The 20,330-nt window shown below is 43.5% G+C and overlaps 1 protein-coding gene across 2 annotated transcripts in view; it reads left to right on the top strand.

Moving 5' to 3' along the window:
- The first annotated feature begins 14,653 nt into the window (after nt 1-14,653).
- Nucleotides 14,654-20,330, top strand: part of SLC6A14 (solute carrier family 6 member 14) — a 433,497-nt gene continuing 427,820 nt past the window's right edge. The window contains exons 1-2 of one of the 2 annotated variants that reach the window (XM_070784015.1): nt 14,654-14,867; nt 16,258-16,308. The gene's annotated coding sequence lies outside the window, so the exon portion shown is untranslated. The remainder of the gene's footprint in view (nt 14,868-16,257; nt 16,309-20,330) is intronic. The other variant, XM_070784014.1, reaches the window with a different exon arrangement.

Here is a 20,330-nt window from a genome sequence, read left to right on the forward strand (position 1 = left end):
TCGCTGATGAACAGAGATGCAAAAATCCTTAACAAAATTCTAGCAAATAGAATCCAACAACATATTGAAAAGATCACACATCATGACCAAGTGGGCTTTATCCCAGGGATGCAAGGATTCTTGCTGCTGCTGCTGCTGCTGCTAAGTCGCTTCAGTCGTGTCTGACTCTGTGCGACCCCATAGACGGCAGCCCACCAGGCTTCCCCATCCCTGGGATTCTCCAAGCAAGAACACTGGAGTGGGTTGCCATTTCCTTCTCCAATGCATGAAAGTGAAAAGTGAAAGTGAAGTCGCTCAGTTGTATCCAACTCCTAGTGACCGCAGCCTACCAGGCTCCTCTGTCCATGGGATTTGCCAGGCAAGAGTACTGGAGTGGGTTGCCATTGCCTTCTCCCAAGGATTCTTAAATATCTGCAAATCAATCAATGTAATACAACACATTAACAAATTGAAATATAAAAACCATATGATTATCTCAATAGATGCAGAGAAAGCCTTTGACAAAATTCAACATCCATTTATGATAAAAACCCTCCAGAAAGCAGGAATAGAAGGAACATACCTCAACATAATAAAAGCTATATATGACAAACCCACAGCAAACATTATCCTCAATGGTGAAAAATTGAAAGCATTTCCCCTAAAGTAAGGAACAAGACAAGGGTGCCCACTCTCACTACTACTATTCAACATAGTTTTGGAAGTTTTGGCCACAGCAATCAGAGCAGAAAAAGAAATAAAAGGAATCCAGATTGTAAAAGAAGAAGTAAAACTCTCACTGTTTGCAGATGACATGATCCTATACATAGAAAACCCTAAAGACTCCACCAGAAAATTACTAGAGCTAATCAATGAATATAGTAAAGTTGCAGGATATAAAATCAACACACAGAAATCCCTTGCATTCCTATACACTAGCAATGAGAAAACAGAAAGAGAAATTAAGGAAACAATTCCATTCACCATTGCAATGAAAAGAATAAAATACTTAGGAATATATCTACCTAAAGAAACAAAAGACCTATATATAGAAAACTATAAGACACTGATGAAAGAAATCAAAGAGGGCACAAATAGATGGAGAAATACACCATGTTCATGGATTGGAAGAATCAATATAGTGAAAATGAGTATACTACCCAAAGCAATCTATAGATTCAATGCAATCCCTATCAAGCTACCAACGGTATTTTTCAGAGAACTAGAACAAATAATTTCACAATTTGTATGGAAATACAACAAACCTCAAATAGCCAAAGCAATCTTGAGAAAGAAGAGTGGAATTGGAGGAATCAACCTGCCTGACTTCAGGTTATACTACAAAGTTACAGTCATCAAGACAGTATGGTACTGGGACAAAGACAGAAATATAGATCAATGGAACAAAATAGAAAGCCCAGAGATAAATCCACGCACATATGGACACCTTATCTTTGACAAAGGAGGCAAGAATATACAATGGATTAAAGACAATCTCTTTAACAAGTGGTGCTGGGAAAACTGGTCAACCACTGTAAAAGAATGAAATTAGAGCACTTTCTAACACCATACACAAAAATAAACTCAAAATGGATTAAAGATCTAAACATAAGACCAGAAACTATAAAACTCCTAGAGGAAAACATAGACAAAACACTCTCCGACATAAATCGCAGCAGGATGCTCTATGACTCACCTCCAAGAGTAATGGAAATGAAAGCAAAGATAAACAAATGGGACCTAATTAAACTTAAAAGCTTTTGCACAACGAAGGAAACTATAAGCAAGGTGAAAAGACAGCCTTTAGAATGGGAGAAAATAATAGCAAATGACACAACTGACAAAGACTTCATCTCAAAAATATACAAGGAACTCCTTCAGCTCAATTCCAGAAAAATATATTACCCAATCAAAAAATGGGCCAAAGAACTAAACAGACATTTCTCCAAAGAAGACATACAGATGGCTAACAAACACATGAAAAGATGCTCAACATCACTTATTCTCAGAGAAATGCAAATTAAAACCACAATAAGGTACCATCTCACGTCAGTCAGAATGGGTGTTATCCAAAAATCTACAAGCAATAAATGCTGGAGAGGGTGTGGAGAAAAGGGAACCATCTTACATTGTTGGTGGGAATGCAAACTAGTACAGCCACTATGGAGAACAGTGTGGAGATTCCTTAACAAACTGGAAATAGGACTGCCATATGACCCAGAAATCCCACTGCTGGGGATACACACCGAGGAAACCAGAATTGAAAGAGACACATGAACCCCAGTGTTCATCGCAGCACTGTTAACAATAGCCAGGGCATGGCAGCAACCTAGATGTCCATCGGCAGACAAATGGAAAAGAAAGCTGTGGTACATATACACAATGGAATACTCATACATTAAAGAGAATACAATTGAATCAGTTCTAATTAGGTGTTTGAAACTGGAGCTTATGATACAGAGTGAAGTAAGCCAGAAAGAAAACACCAACACAGTATACTAACGCATATATATGGAATTTAACAAGATGGTAACAATGACCTTATATGCGAGACAGCAAAAGAGACACAAATGTATAGAACAGTCTTTTGGACTCTGTGGGAGAAGGCGTGAGTGGGATGATCTGAGAGAATAGCATCGAAACATGTATATTATCATATGTGAAACAGATCACCAGTCCACGTTTGATGTATGAGACAGGGTGCTCAGGGCTAGTGCACTGGGATGACCCAGAAGGATGGGATGGGGAGCGAGGTGGGAGGGGGGTTCAGGATGAGGAACACATGTAAACCCATGGCTGATTCATGTCAATGTATGGCAAAACCACTACAATATTGTAAAGTAATTAGCCTCCAATTAAAATAAATTAAAAAAAGAAAGACATTAGCAACTGCATGTAAAAGAATGAAAATAGAACACTTTCTAACACCATACACAAAATATTAACTCTAAATGGATTAAAGATCTAAATGTAAGACCAGAAACTATAAAAATCTTAGAGGAAAACATAGGCAGAACACCCTCTGACATAAATCACAGAAAGATCCTCTATGACTCACCTCCCAGAGTAATGGAAATAAAAACAAAAATAAACAAATGGAACCTAAAAAATTAAAAGTTTTTGCACAACAAAGGAAACTATAAGCAAGGTGAAAAGACAGCTTTCAGAATCAGAGAAAATAATAGCAAATGAAACAACTGACAAAGAATTAATTTCCAAAATATATAAGCAGCTCATGCAGCTCAATACCAGAAAAATGAACCCAATCAAAAAGTGGGCCAAAGAACTAAACAGACATTTCTACAAAGAAGACATACAGATGGCTAATAGACACATGAAAGGATGCTCAACATCACTCATTATTAGAAGTGCAAATCAAAACCACAAAGAGGTAAAATCTCATGCCAGTCAGAATGGCCACCATCAAAAAGTCTACAAACAATAAATGCTGGAGAGGGTTGGAGAAAAGGGAACCCTCTTACACTGTTGGTGGGAATGCAAACTGGTACAGCCATGATGGAGAACAGGGTGGAGATTCCTTAAGAAACTTGAAATAGAACTGCCATATGACCTAGCAATCCCACTGCTGGGCATACACACTGAGGAAACCAGAATTGAAAGAGACACATGTACCCCAATGTTCATCGGAGCACTGTTTACAATATCTAGGACATGGAAGCAACCTAGATGTCCACTGGCAGATGCATGGATAAAGAAATTGTGGTATATATACACATTGAAATATTATTAAGCTATAATTAAAAGAACACATTTGAGTCAGTTCTAATGAGCTGGCTAAAACTGGAGCCTATTATACAGAGAGAATTAAGTCAGAAAGAAAAAACACCAATACAGTATATTAATACATATATATGGAATTTAGAAAGATGGTAACAAGAATCCTATATGCAAGGCAAAAAAAGAGACACGGATGTAAAGAACAGACTTTTGGACTATGTGGGAAAAGGCGAGGGTGGGATGATTTGAGAGAATAGCATTGAAACATGTATATTACCATATGTAAAATAGATGACCAGTGTAAGTTTGATGTGTGAAGCAGGGCACTCAAAGCCAGTGCTCTGGGACAAGCCAGAGGGATAGGATGGGGAGGGAGGTGGGAGGAGGTTCAGTATGGGGGGACACATGTGTACCAATGGCTGATTCATGTCTATGTATGGCAAAAACCACCACAATATTGTAAAGTAATAATCCTCCCATTAAAATAAATTAATTAATTTTTTTTGTAGAAATGTAGAAACTTTTCATTAATTTACTCATAAATTAGGTGAAGATATAGAAACCTGGAGAAATAAAAGGATTTGTTCAAAATTTGAGGTCAGAGGTTGATGAGGCCATAAGGGGTTTATGATGCTGACCACCCTCTCTCTTCTCCCCTCATCTCTACCTGCTCCAACTGCTGATTCAAAGAACATAAATGTCATAGAAAGCTAGGATACAGCACACAAAGTCAATGTCTGCTGAACTCTTATCCATTCACCCACATCAACAGGAGAGTGTGCCAATGATATGGTCCATAAGAGGTGACTGGCCAGTACAACTACTGGAAAGCAGTCCCTTGTGACTCCCCCATCAAACTAGTATAAATTTCTAAATCACCTGTGTGTGTTACTACTAAAATCACAAACAGGACATCATAAATAATAACCTATTACTCTTTCAGTGTTACTGTGCATGCCTTAAGCTATAAACTGGAAGAATAAGATAGAACAGGCATTTGATAGCTCTAGTTTTCTTCCTGTAAAGAAACGACAAATGAGTTTCTGCTGGATCCTTCCCGATAGAGATTTTAACAAATAAACAAAGCTTCTTAACTATGAGGCCCTATAGCAAAGTATGTTTCACATGGGAGGTTACACATAGTCTTCAGGGATTCCAGCATAGAAAGAAAAAAGGTCCTTCCTTCAGAAACTGAGAGGACAAACATGATCACCTCAAATTCTTTCCTAGCTCTGGGGTTTGTGAAAATATCAGGATATTTTGATAATTTTAAAATGTCTCAGGTTTCTGAAATAACCCTGCTTTTGCACAGTCTTAGCATTAAGAACCCACCTCCCTGGAATCAGTATAAAATCGATTAAAATCTTCAGAAACTCATCTTTGTAAAACGCAAAGGAGTAAAACACTAAGTAAGCCTGGGAGTTCTATTCCATACCTATCAGATGTGTCAAGTCAGCTCCAGTAAAATACTGGCATTTTCTGGACTTTGAGTTTAAAAGGAGTTCAGTGCTGTTGGAACATACAAATAGGTTGATATTTGAATCCCACAGGCAGAACTCTTCTGACCATTACGATGAACAACTATAGCGACTGAACACACCTGAACACACTACTAACAAGACAATAACTCAAGGAAATTCGGTGAGAGACCTGCCTTGAGAGAGGAGCCTACTGTACAGAAGGGGGAAACAAAGCACAATTGAGGCCTGTATTACATACCTATCAGAAGTGTGAAGTCAGTGTCTGCTCTTCGTCTGTGTTTACACTCTGGGCCCACACCAAGGCAACGCCCTTTGATTCTCTTAACTGCACCTGAAAAGAAAGAAAATATGGTTGAATACCTTTGCCACAGATGCAAATTAATTTCCCTCAGTAGGAATTCAGCAAGAAAAACATAAAAAGCAAAACAAAAACACACCAGTCTTCTAGTTCCAAAAAAAAAAAAAAATCCAGCCAGCCACTACTTACCCTGAGAAGAAATAAGCCTAAATGGACAGATGGTCTGGACTTTATACTGCAAAGACATTGTTTGTAACACTGTGACCATTTAGTAACTTCATAGAGTAGTTTGCTGGGATTGAGGTTTATGGTGAAACATAGTGATGAGCCTTCTGCTTACTTAAATACTGGCCCTGAGGTTCCTGAAATAAATAACCTATTAGCTTTGCATCCACAGATAGACAAACATTCTCACACTTATAACTTATTTATTCCCATGAGGGATGAGTGTTCTGGAGACACTCAAGGGACAAATGACAGTTGAGGGTTTGCTCAGCACTCTCAGTCACGTAGCTAGAAACAAGTTACAAAACACTATGGAGCCACTTAAGTCAGATGCTCTGTAGGGACCAATCTGTATACCTATTCCAAAAGAATCCATATTACAGGAGCACACTCTTTGTACACATGGCAAAAACCTGGATTTATTCAAAGTGGCAATGGTCTTCAACCAAACCCTAATATGTGAATCATCAAGGTAATTCAGGCCCTAACCCTGACCAATAACAAACTAACAGAATACATCACAGATCCTCTTGCTTCAAAACTGGAGGGTAAATGACTATTTGATTAGTAACTATCTAAATGATCTAACAGCATAACTTCATAAGTGGCACACAGGATATGATCCTCACAGGATGATGCCCCAGATTTCCACAGGGACATCCCCACACCACCTGGTCACATCCTCAGGCCTTTATGTCCCCTTCTCAGGGAGGCCTTGGCCAAACAACCTGCTTGCAAATGCAGGTCCCTCCCCCTCCCTCTCCCCCTGCCCAATTCCCCTGCTCTGCTTTTCTGTGGTGACATCAGGCATCATTATCTATCAGGGTATACCTGAATCTCATTGGGCTTACTTTTCAGTCTCCCCCACTAGAACGTGAGCCCCATGTGAGCAGAGATTTATGTCTCTTTCATGTCTGTATTTCTAGTATGAAGAAGAGTAGCTGGACCATAGTAGGTGTTCAGCAAATGATGAAGATTACCTTTGGCCACCAGCCCCAGTTCATGCCATTCTCAGAGCTGACCCTGTTAAATGTACAGTATGTATCCTCCAGAACTTCTTCTCCATATTTACATTCTCACACAGGGATCATTAGAAATAGATACCCTATACTATAATTAAGCAGTTGAATAATTCTACACTATTTAAAAATCACCTGTTTCCAGTCCTAACTGGAGATACAACCAACTACATCTTTGTAATGCAACCAGAATCAACTCTTTCAGGTTGGTGTTTTCACCCATATTACTCAATAGCATACTCAGAATGCTGTGACTTATCAGTTTTGATTGCATAGTTGCTTTTGGACAGTTTTAGCTCTTTATCATGAATCATTTCAAACAAAGCCTATACAACAATATAACAAGAATTCTATGTCAGTTAAGCAGTTTTAACAATCAACATGTCTTCAAGGTTTTTTTTTTTCTAACATATTCCAAAGCATATTCCTGGTATTTTACTGTACCATGTGTATACCTAAAGAAGTTATTTCCTCCACATACTCTACTGTAACATAAACTATAACAAATATGACTTTAAAATATATAACCAAAATACTATTACTACATCTAAGAAAAATTACAATTATTCCCTACAGCCACATGAAGCCATCCATGTCCAATATCCCTATTTGATCTAAATATCTCTCTTAAATTAGATTTGTTCTTATTAGGATCTGAACAGGAAACTTACATAGCACTAATTGAAATAGGACTTAGTCCTCTTTTCACCTATAACAGCCCCTGCTCTTCTTTTTTTTTTTGCTATTCTTTTGATGAAAAGATTGGATTATTTGTCCCGTAGAATTACTCACATTCTGTATTTATCTATATGCATCCTGTCCTGAGGAGAAGGCAATGGCACCCCATTCCAGTACTCTTGCCTGGAAAATCCCATGGATGGAGTAGCCTGGTAGGCTGCAGTCCATGGAGTCGCTAAGAGTTGGATACAACTGAACGACTTCACTTTCACTTTTCACTTTCATGCATTGGAGAAGGAAATGGTAACCCACTCCAGTGTTCTTGCCCGGAGAATCCCAGGGACAGCGGAGCCTGGTGGGCTGCCGTCTATGGGGTTGCACAGAGTCAGACATGACTGAAGTGACTTAGCAGTATCCTGTCCTGAACAGGTCCATTAGAAACAGAACATTCCTTAGTGAAATCTATGAACTTGGCTAGATGCAGGCTCAGTTATTTTAGCAGGAACATTTTAGATGTGATGCTTCGTACCCCTATTGTATCATATCTGAACACCCACGTTGTAACCCACACTTTAATGTAAAGGCTGATCAGTGAGTTGTAGTATTCTAACCTTAATTCACCGACATTATAAAATTTTCCATCGACCTTTTACTGAAATTTTATTAAATGTATGTGCTGGCTTACTATTAAAATTTTTGATATGCTCTTCACATACCATGTAATTCACAATATTAAAATGTACTGGTTACTGATTTTTAGTATATTCAGAAAATTGTGGATCCATGACCTCAATAAATTTTAGGACATTTTCAGCACCCCCAAAGAAAGTCTATACTTATTATCAACGACTGCCTATTCTCCTGATGGGACTGATAACCCACCTGAATGGTACAAAGAGAAGTTCAAATTGAAAACATCTGAGCTACAAGAAAGGCAGAAATAAATCATTTCTGAACTTGCCTTATCTGACTAAAGCTGAACTTTGTAAGAGACAGCTGTTACAACCTCACCCGCATTGCCAGGAGGTGGGGGTGGGGGTGGAATGTATGTCTCTGATCAGGGAAGCCTGAACTTGGACATTGGTTTAGTGGTTTAGTTGCTAAGTCCTTCCAACTCTTTGTGACTCCATGGACTGTTGCCTGCCAGGCTCTTCTGTCCATTGCATTCTGTAGGCAAGAATACTGGAGTGGGTTGCCATCTCCTTCTCCAGGGGATCTTCCTGACCCAGGGATCAGACTCAGGTCTTGCATTGCAAGTGGAGTCTTTACCAACTAAGCTACCAGGGAACATTTCAAAAGACTGCATAAATAAGCCTCATCAGATGCTTTCATCCTCTGAAGTTCTAATCCACCAAGCCCCTGGAAAAGTTGATATATAAACCCCTATATCTAGCCCTTTAGGGAGCCTCTTCATCTGAAAGTTCCTACATAGTAAACCTTTCTCCTGGTAATTTACTGTTAATTAATTTTAAGGCCCCTAGGAGAAGGCAATGGCACCCCACTCCAGTACTTTTGCCTGGAAAATCCCATGGATGGAGGAGCCTGATAGGCTGCAGTCCATGGGGTCGCTAAGAGTCAGACACGACTGAGCGACTTCACTTTCACTTTTCACTTTCATGCATTGGAGTAGGAAATGACAACCCACTCCAGTGTTCTTGCCTGGAGAATCCCAGGGATGGGGGAGCCTGGTGGGCTGCCGTCTATGGGGTCTCACAGAGTCGGACACAACTGAAGCGACTTGGCAGCAGCAGCAGCCAGATGAACCTAAAAAGGTAGAGAAAATGGTTTCTTCCCAACATTCCCTTCTCACAAGCCTCTGACAACCATGAGTTGATGTTTTATCTCTGTAGATTTCCCTGTTCTGGATAGTTTAAGTGAATGAGATCTTACAATGTGTGTTCTTTGGTATCTAGCTTTTCTCATGTGTCACGTTTCCAAGATTAATCTGTATTTCAGCATGTATCACTGCTTTGTTTCATATTATAGTTGAATAAAAATCCATGGTAGGGGGATAGCATAGTTTGCATAAAAACTCAAAAGTCAATGGACATCTGGGTTTTTTCCTCCCTTTTGGCTTTGAATAATGCTTCCATAAACATTCATGAACAACTTTTTTTGAATATTTGATTTCAATTCTCTGGGATATACGTCTAGGAGTGGAAGTGCTGCTCATGTGGTCACTCTAGGTCGAAATTTTGGTGGAAGTGCCAAACTACTTTCTAGAGTCTCCCCATCATTTTACATTCTCACCAGAAGTGTATGAGGAGTTCAATTTCTGAATATCCTTATTACACTTCTTATTTTCATTTTTCAAATTAGAGCTGCCCTGGTAGATGTAAAGTGGTATCTCTCTGGATTTTCATGTTGATTTCTCTAATGACTACTGATGTTGAACATCTTCTCTTGCACTCAGTGCCCATTTGCATGCAGAGAGCAGTGGATCTGCACCATGAGAGCCCCACCATGAACCAGGTGGCAAAACCATGTAGCCTCTTTGGACCTCAATTTCCAGGCACAATGAGTAGTTAAGTCTGTGTTCATGCAGGGAAGAGACACAGAAAAAAACACTTTGACTTGGATCTCTGTGTGGAGAAATCAGATCAGATCAGTTGCTCAGTCGTGTCCGACTCTTTGCGACCCCATGAATCACAGCACGCCAGGCCTCCCTGTCCATCACCAACTCCCAGAGTTCACTCAGACTCACGTCCATCGAGTCAGTGATGCCATCCAGCCATCTCATCCTCTGTCGTCCCCTTCTCCACCTGCCCCCAATCCCTCCCAGCATCAGAGTCTTTTCCAATGAGTCAACTCTTCGCATGAGGTGGCCAAAGTACTGGAGTTTCAGCTTTAGCATCATTCCTTCCAAAGAAATCCCAGGGCTGATCTCCTTCAGAATGGACTGGTTGGATCTCCTTGCAGTCCAAGGGACTCTCAAGAGTCTTCTCCAACACCACAGTTCAAAAGCATCAATTCTTCGGTGCTCAGCCTTCTTCACAGTCTAACTCTCACATCCATACATGACCACAGGAAAAACCATAGCCTTGACTAGACGAACCTTTGTTGGTAAAGTAATGTCTCTGCTTTTGAATATGCTATGTAGGTTGGTCATAACTTTCCTTCCAAGGAGTAAGCGTCTTTTAATTTCATGGTTGCAGTCACCATCTGCAGTGATTTTGGAGCCCAGAAAAATAAAGTCTGGAGAAATAGCCACTACTAACTAGAGTGAAGGAAAAGAAACTCACGGAGGAATCTAGAGGGCAGCTGAGATCCAGAGCCCAGGGGCTGGTCAGGTAATTCCACCTGGAGAGGACATGGACACTCCCTTCCCTTTCCACCCTCAACAAGGTGGGAAAATTGTAGCAGGGCATGAACCCTCCCTTCACTCCTTAGGAGTTGAAGGCTGCAGGGTTTTGTGTAATTTCCTGTGTTGACCTAAAATGCATGGAGGCAACTGCCTGGGCAAAACTAAGCACCTGAGGGTCCTCATTGTCCTTCTCCTTTCTGCTCTGGAAATTCCCACCACCTCTGCCCAAAAAAACAGAATGGGGAGAAAAAGGGCTGAGGGTCAGATTCTGAGCCAAGATTGGGACTAGTCAGACAGCAGGTGATCTTGGGGGCCCTGAGCCTGTGCAGGTCCTGTGTGGGGAGCAGAATGGGGGCAGGAAATCCTGAGGCATTAGGGGCAGGCAGCAAGCCAGTTGTGCTGCCCTGCAGTGGGTGCAGAGCCCACAGGTTTACTTCAATTGTTTCTTTGTAGGGTGGTTACACTGGGGAATAGATCTGGGTAGGGGTGACTTCAGTTCTCCCTTGAAAAACTGCATTTGTGATGATGTTTCTTCTTAAAAAGTAATCAAGCTTGAATTACATTTGTCAATGGAAATAATCAGTTAATAAAAACATCTTTATAGTCTTGATCATTTTAACCACTAAAATGCTGAAGGTTACTCATGCTCCTAGAGACAATCTTTATTTGTATCAATCTCCCACTTTCTAAGCTCCACTAACACCTCTGTAAGGAACAGAGGTGGACACAGAGGTATCCAGTGGACACAAGGCCAGATTTAACATCTGCCATCTCTGAGTGGAGGCATTATCTGTTATCTTCCTTTTCTTGTTTGTGCTACACGTGTCTCCTCTGTCTACTAAGTTATTTCAGTAGACATCTGACTCTTTGCGACATCATGGACTGTAGTCCGCTAGACTCTGTCCATGGGATTCTTCAGGCAAGAATACTGGAGTTGGTTGCCATTTCCTTCTCCAGGGGATCTTCCATACCCAGGGATGGAACCCCGATCTTCTGATTTGCAAGTGGATTCTTTACTGGTGAGCCACGGGGAAGCCCATGTCTCCTTTATTTGAATGTTATTTCGCTAGAGGAGAATGTTCTTTTCTTCTACAGGAAAAAATTAGACAAGGCACCCGTCAGGCAGGAGAAACATGTTTGTCACTGTGACTCTTTAGGACCCAGGATGTCCCCCCCAACCAAGGCGATGTGGACACCACCTGAGAAAACGCTAGGAAAACCCACTTAAGAGGCAGCAGCTCCCTAGCAGGCCCATGACAAAGAGTGGGAGGTGACAGAGGCCAAGGAGTTTCTGCTCTTGGGACACTGCCTCTCACCTAAGGTCAGAGTAATTTAAGTAATAATAACCTCAACTATATGAAGGATAAAATAAAAGACAAAGAGGGACACAATAAAGGACAGCAATGGTACGGATCTAACTAAAGCAGAAAGGTGGGAAGAATACACAGTAGAATGATTCAAAAAAGATTTTAATGACCCGGATAACCACAATAATGTGATAACTCACCTAAAGTCAGACATCCTGGAGTGTGAGGTCAAGTGGGCCTTAGGAAGCATCACTATGAACAAAGTTAATGAAGGTGATGGAATTCCAGCTGAGCTATTTCAAATCCTAAAAGATGATGCTTTGAAAGTGCTGCACTCAATATGCCAGCAAATTTGGAAAACTCAGCAGTGGCCACAGGACTTGAAAAGGTCAGTTTTCATTCCATTCCTAATGAAGGGCAATGCCAAAGAATGTTCAAACTACTGCACAATTATATTCATCTCACACGCTAGAAAATTAATGCTCAAACTCCACCATGCTAGGCTTCAACAGTATGTGAACCAAAAACTTACAGATGTTCAATCTGGATTTAGAAAAGGTAGAGGAACCAGAGATCAAATTTCCAACATCCATTGGATCATAGAAAAAGTAAGAGAATTCAAGAAAGGCATCTACTTCTCTTTCACTGACTTCACTAAAGCCTTTGACTGTGTGGATCACAACAAACTGTGGAAAATTCTTAAAGAGATGGGAATACCAGACCACCTTACCTGCCTCCTGAGAAATTTGTATGCAGGTCAATAAGCAATAGAACCAGATGTGGAACAATAAACTGGTTCCAAATTGGGAAAGGAGTATGTCAAGGCTGGATATTGTCACCCCGCTTATTTAACTTATATGCAGAGTACATCATGTGAAATACCTGTACTTGGGATGAATCCCAAGCTGGAATCAAGTTTGCTGGGAGAAATATCAATAACCTCAGATATGCAGATGACACCATCCTTATGGTAGAAAGCAAAGAGGAACTAAAGAGCCTCTTGATGAAGGTAAAAGAGGAAAGTGAAAAGACTGGCTTAAAACTCAACACTGAAAAGACAAAGATCATGGCATCTAGTCCCATTACTTCATGGCAAGTAGATGGGGAAAAATGCAAACAGTGACAGACTTTATTTTTGGGGGCTCCAAAATCACTGCAGATGGTGACTGCAGCCATGAAATGAAAATATGCTTGCTTCTTGGAAGAAAAGTTATGACCAACGTAGACAGCATATTAAAAAGCAGAGACATTACTTTGCAGACAAAAGTCCGTCTAGTCAAAGCTATGGTTTTTCCAGTAGTCATGTAGGGATGTGAGAGCTGGACCATAAAGAAAGCCGACAATAGAAGAATAGATGCTTTTGAACTACCATGTTGGAGAAGACTCTTTAGAGTTCCTAGGACTGCAAGGAGATCAAACCAGTCAATCCTAAAGGAATCAGTCCTGAATATTCATTGGAAGGAATGATGCTGAAAAGCTCCAATACTTTGGTCACCTGATGTGAAGAGGTGACTCACTGGAAAAGACCCTCATGCTGGGAAAGATTGAAGGTGGGAGGAGAAAGGGACCATAGAGAATGAGATGGTTGGATGGCAACACCGACTCAATGCAGTCGAGCTTGAGCAAACTCTAGGAGATGGTGAAGGACCGGCAAACCTAGCATGCTGCTGTGGACTGAGCAACTGATGAAGGATACAAACTTATAAAATCGTCTGAAAGTGTACTTATTTAAACTTTTTTCTCTAAATAGTTTTGACACCGTTAAACTGTTGTAGCCACGCATTCGGGGAAACAAACTCACTCAGAAGGACAATGCAGATAGTGGAGTGCAGTTTATTACATAAGTGCGCCCAAGGCAGGGTCTCCTCTTAGCCAAGGACCCCGATCAGCATTTGTGAAACTCTTTTATACCCCATGTGTACGTGTCTGAACCCACCATTCCAAATTCCTTGAGACTTACATAAACCAGGGAAAATACAATCCCAATAACCCCATCATTCACGTGCTATGTGCTCACGTGCTCAAACAGTCAAACAATTAGCCAATAATCAATAAACCCGAGGTTACACTCTGATTGATATGGAAAAATTTATGGCCTGTCTGGAAGAAAGGGTGATTAGTGTATGTTTTCTCTTAGGCGGTGAGTAACCTAGATATGATCTTCAAGGTTCCCCTGTCTGGAGGGGGTCTTATCCTTCCGTTGTTGTTTTCATAGGCACTAAACACAGAGTTCAGAGTCCATTGGAAAGGTGGCCAAGCATGATCAGCATGAACAGGCCTAAGATGGAGTCCAGGCCCTATGAATTACTTCTTCAGAACAGTAAAATTTCTGTTTTACCGTTCATTCACTTCTGTTGTTGGAGGCAGGGACCCTACAAGGGGGACAAGATGGCTCTCGCAAGGTGTCCTAGCACTTCCCCAGTCTCACCTCTTGCACTCGCGGTTCCTGCTAGAGGCTGTCTCAGCCCTCCCCTGGGCGGGGCCAACAGCGAGGAACCCAGATTCCCTTGCCCTCTCTTAAGCGCCCTACCTCCAGAGGAGACGCCCACAACGGGGCGGGGGGCGGGGGTCGTATTCGCGGGACAACGCAGGCGACGCTTTACGGCAGGGGTGGGGGTCGGGGGGTCGCAGTCGAGCCTCGCTGGCTCCGGCGCGGAACTGAGGGGACCGGGTCTTTCCCGCTGAAGCATGGCATAAGCCACGTTGGTCCCCTCAGCCTCCTTCGTGTCCTTTCCCTGGGGCAACACGGGGTGACGCGGGGCCAGACTGGCACCCTTTCTGGCCGGAGGGACCCTCCCCATCCTCTAACGTCTGAGCAGCCTGTACCCTGCGTGCAAGGTGGGCCAGTGTTGGCTGCAACCCGGCCGGCCTGGGGGAAGCGGAGACGGGCAGGGGGGTGCCGCGTGGGCCGGGCCGTGGTTTGGCGTTTAGCCTGGGCTGGGTGAGCATGGGCACGGGGATTGTATTGCCGTCTGTGTTCTGTGCCCTCGCCACAGTAGGGAGAGGGTCCAAGTAGAGCCCCTCGGGCCTCCCGGCCGGTGGGCCTGGAAGCGGTTCCCAGTGAGCAGAGGGCGGGGCGGGCCGGAGGAGTGTGGGAGGCTCGCCAGCTGCTTCTCCCTTCCTTCCCATTTACGTGGCCGCCCTGGAGTCCCCTTCATCGAGTGAGATTGACGTGCTGCCCACGGGGACTGGGCATCTCGGGATGCATCCCTAGAGAAGTAACATTTCCTTTCATGAGTTTTTGAACCTTAAAAAAAAAATCGTTGCTCCATTCTTACGTATCACTGAACCACGTGGAAGAATGTGCTGTGCTTAGTCGCTCAGTCGTGTCCGACTCTTTGCGACCCCATGGACTGTGCCCGCTAGGCTCCTCTGTCCAGGGGATTCTACAGGCAAGAATACTGCAGTGGGTTGTCATGCCCTCCTCCAGGTTATCTTCCCAACCCAGAGATCGAACCTGGGTCTCCCGCATTGCAGGCAGATTCTTTACCGACTGAGCCACTAGGGAAGAGAGGGCAATCGAAATAAAAGGGTCAGGGATTTTCATGTAAAGGACTGTACATTGTTTACAGTGGGATTATAAGCATTGCATGGGTAAAGGGGTTTTGGGGCCACTTGAGATAGTTCTAGAGGTGAGGATTGTCAGGTAATACAGGCCCATCTGAAAGGGCAGGTCTTGGTTGGGAATTCATACTTTGTATGAAATTATACCATAGTGTAGTTTTTGTTTGTATTTCCTTTATATTAACGTGTTATATAATATATATTCATATATGTGGCTGGGGAATATTTTTATATATTTAAGAGCCTTTTGTGACTCTTTTTTGTGAACTATTAATTCTTTTTCTCTTGGTTGTTACTGTCTCTAAACGGATATCTAGAAGCTAGTTCTCTATATGTTAGAAAGACTACTGAAGTGAGTTAAATTTTTTTCCCATTTGTCAGTGCTTTTCTAACTTAGAGTATGCTTTTGTTATTGTTAGCATGGTAAATTTTATGTGTTCACATTTATCTTTTTTTTTTTTTAACGGATTTTTGAGTCATACGTAGAATAGGCTTTTCTTGCTCCACAGCTATAAAGGAATGTTGCCCATTATTTCTGCAAATAGTTGTATGGTTCTGTGTATTGTCCGTTTAATTCTTAGATCCCTGTACAGCTTATCCTGGTTTATTGTAAGAGGTGTGGCACTATGAGCCTATTCTAAATGGGTATCACTTTGTTCCACAGCTGACTGTCCTCATTGATTTGGGAGGCTGCCTCATTGTATACTCAATTCTGGTATGTTTTCAGGTCTGTTCTTGAACTTTGTGTTCTACTATATATTTTCACGTATGGTATGAGTAGTTCTCGCACAACCTGGCTATTCATTGTCATAACTCTCTTGGATATCCCTGCCTACTTATTTTGCCTGTGAACAATGGAAAATAACTAAGTTTTGAAAAGCCTTTAGATTTTCTTTGAGATTCGAATGGATTGCTTGATTTACTGATGAATCGATATGTTCTTGAGCCTAAGTGTCTTTATTTGAGAATATAGTATATCTTTATTCTTGTTTGAGTCTACTTTTCTGTCTTACAGGAATTTTAAAGTTTTCCTCCTGTAAATTTTCGTATTGTGTTTTTACATTATTATTATTATACAAGCATATACTCTTTTGTCATTGGTCACTTGGAACCCTGTAAACGTTACTAGCTGGATATTTATTTATGAAATTGGCTTATAAAAATCATCCATAAGGCACTTAATTGTTAGCAATTTTATTAACTTTCTCAGTTTTACTGAATGGTATAGTATCGTGTTCTAATCAATGATTTTAAAGAAGTCTGGAGCCACATAAACTTCCTACCCAAGGCTGTAAACAAGGTGTGCCTTTTTGACCAAAGTTAACACCTGGGCATATAAAAATACACCATATAGACCACCTGCTTGAGGTCCCAGATGTCTTTCCAAACAGGAGGATCTTGAAATCAGTTGGAAACAAGGAATTAGACACTCAGTTGATTATTATGGACAAGAAGTATTGATAATAGACTTTGATCCAGTGATTCCAGAAGAGGATGAATATCTCAATAAATGTATAGTGAAAGCATAGAGACATCCTACTCAATACATCACAAGATGGGCTAAGAAACTCTGGAGACTAAGACCCAGACATTAAAAGGTCCAAACAAAATAACCTTGATATATTTGCATTACCCTTCCTTTGCATTGCCGAGAAAAAGGGGTAAAAATCTTCTCTATTGAAACAAATTACCAAATACTGGTGATTTTCTTCTTTAAAGACTTCCATTAATATTATCTGTTCTTTTATGATACATAGACTCTACGTTAGTGATTAGGGGTGGATTGAGGGGGGAAACACAAAATATTTTCAAACAGGAAATGCTAGAACCTTGCATTACCTAAGGATGGGGCTTTTGACACTCATTTAGAGGAATTTGTATTTAATCTCTGGCACTGTGTTAAACAGTGGTAAACAGAGTGACCCTGCAGCAACTCTGGTTCCTTTGCTGTCTCTGACATGAACCTACCTTGTCTGGATGGACCGTGTGTACAACCGTCAGGCTGGCATTTCTGTGACTCTAGAGACAGTACCTCAGCTGCAGTAGTAAACGGGGTAGGACCATGCATGGTGCGTCTCCTGAGGTCTCTTGCACTGCCCCAGTGCTAAAGGCACAGGTGCGGAAAGGGGATAGGTTCAGATCTACTGCTACCTTCCTGGATGAGGATCCTTTGCTTTTCTTGTCAGCAAGGCAGGCCGAGGACCCAAAAGGGATGAGGCTCCACTCATTGACATATGGAAAGGCTCCCCAAATGTGGCCAAGACAGTAAGCTGCCACGTTGGAGTCAATTTGGACAAGGGTTGGACAGGTTTTTTTCCCCCTTGCATAGGGCAAAGGGACACGTCTTAGGGATTGGGGGGTGGGGTGGAGAAGGGCAGGATGGCATTTTTGTGCACTGCTGCCATTGTGAGGAACTCATCCTCACATCCCATGCACACTGTACTCTCTTTTAGAAACTATGCAGAATGAAGTCAGAGTCCCAGGCAGGACAAGGGACCAGCTCTGCCTCCACACCCCCAGGGTCCAAGCTTGGCCCAGCCTGGTGAAGTTTAGGCCAAGAGCAGCCGAAATTGGGAAAATTCCAGGCTCCAGGAAAATAACCAAGTGTGCTACCACATAACACATAGCCAGAGGTGAAGTCATTGGACCCTGGTGGCTACCGTGTCTGGGCGGGACTAGTGGAAACTGCTGTTTTGCAATGCCCAGTGCCGCTCTGGACTGACCCGTGTGTGCCACCATCCACACCTGAATCCCCCTGAGCCCCTGTAGGAGAAGAGCCAGGTCCTTGGTGGCCACCCATCCATCATCCGACCAGAGAAAGTTGACATCAACTGTTGACACCCATCCAGTGCCTCTGGGCTGCCATCCTTTGTGTCCCTCTGTGACCCATGAGAATGGGGCTCTCCAGCCACTGGCCAGGTGTGACTCGATCTGTCTGCCCACACTCAGCATGTTTCCCGAAGTCTTAGGCAGATGTAGGTGCTAAAGACACTGCTGCAGGTCCACTGCTGGGTGCCTGCATGGGGAGTCTTCGCTCTTTTGTGATGAGAGCAGACTGAAAGGACCCCATGGAGACCAGGCCCGCAGACTGGAGCGACAGACATTGAGGCACGCCCCTCTGCAGTGGCCACGCTGTTGAGCCATCTCTCTTTGGCCAGGTTAGACAGGGCTTGACATTTCTTTTTTTTCCTTAGCAAATGGCAGAGGGAAACATCTTAGGGAGAGGGAAGGGGAAGGGCAGGTGGCCATTTCTGGTGCACTGCTGGCATCAACAGGACAGCGGGTCCACCAGATCTGTGAACCCTGAACTGTCCCTTCCTGTGTAGGAGTTTTAAGGGATTGAAGGGACAAGGGACAGTGGCCTCCAGGAAGTGCAAAGCTCTGCAAGGGAGGTGTGAGAAGCAGGCCCCAGGGCTGGGTGGGGCCGTGGAAGCTCCAGGGACGCCACCAGGACAAGGGGCACGGCCAGGGTGACTGCCCTGTGGGGTACAGGAAGTGCAGTCTCCATGGACCCTGGTGGCCACCATGTCTGGGCGGGACCAGAGGAAGCTGCTCTGAAGGAACCCAGTGCAGGGCTGCAGACATTGGCCCACAGGCCCCTTCCCCTGGGAGCCAGAGCAGGATGGGCCTGGGTGGGCCCAGAGCCCCAGAAGCCTCTCTCTGGGCCGCTATATGGCCCAGGCAGAGACCACCCTGGACAACTGGAGTTCCGCTGCCATCAGGGGCGGAGGCAGGCCTAGTGACCTTCTGTCCAATGCAGATGACATGTGGATCCTGGCTACCCAGTGCCAAAGGAACCCGAGGCCCAAAGATAGCTCCCAGTCAGCCTCCAAAGGGAACAGTACTCGCCGGACACAGGAGGCACGGCAGAAGGCACCCTTGTCCTAAGCCGAAGAATCTCATTGGCAGGTGCAATGTCATCTTCCAGGGTGTCCAGCATTCTGGCTCTGGCCATTCTTGTCCCCAGGTCTCCCAGAGCCATGTCCCAGAGAGCAGAGAAGAGCCCAGCCAAGTGGATCCCCGGGTCACGTCTTTGCAGGCTTCAGCCTTCTCCTCAAAAGGTCCTGAGCCTCAGTTCAGCGACGAGAGGAGGGCAGGCCCTACCTTCCATTCAGCTCCGGCTCTCCAGGTCTCAACCCTGTGCTTGCACCCGCAGCCCAGGCAGGACATCAAGAAGAAGAGGTCTGAAGAAGCTGCCTGAAACTCACCCCTATTGGACTGAGAGAAACGCCTCCTGCTTCCCTCTCTTTCAAGACCACTACTCTTCCAGCTTGTCTGCCAAGGCCAGGAGTCTGGTGCATCCTGCCAGGCACTGGGCTCTGCCTTCTAGTCACCGGCTGAACCAAAATTCCACTTCTGGAGCAAGCTCTGGGGTGGCTCATGCCTGTCCTTTACTTGGCTCTAACCTGCCTGAGGGATAGGGGGTGGGGTGGTTTTGTGGTAAGGGACAGGGCTGAGGGGGGATGGCTTCCAACTGGAAGGAAATTTCCATGCAGGAACACTACCTCTTCCAAACATACCCCCTCGCTTTCACCCCTCCTCGAAGGGTGCTGAATCCCACCCCATGCCCCTTCTTTCACACTACTGAATTGCCCGAAATGTTGTCAGGTGAGGTTATGTGGGCAGAGCCTCCCTTAGGACTGGTCCCTGACCAACCTATAGGGTCTGATGGGTCAGCTGGCACAGGTGGTCTCCTTGTGCCCCTGTGCCCAGGACCAATGTCTGCACATGCAGAAC

Source organism: Bos indicus, chromosome X (assembly GCF_029378745.1).
Source record: "Bos indicus isolate NIAB-ARS_2022 breed Sahiwal x Tharparkar chromosome X, NIAB-ARS_B.indTharparkar_mat_pri_1.0, whole genome shotgun sequence".
Lineage (NCBI taxonomy): Eukaryota > Metazoa > Chordata > Mammalia > Artiodactyla > Bovidae > Bos > Bos indicus.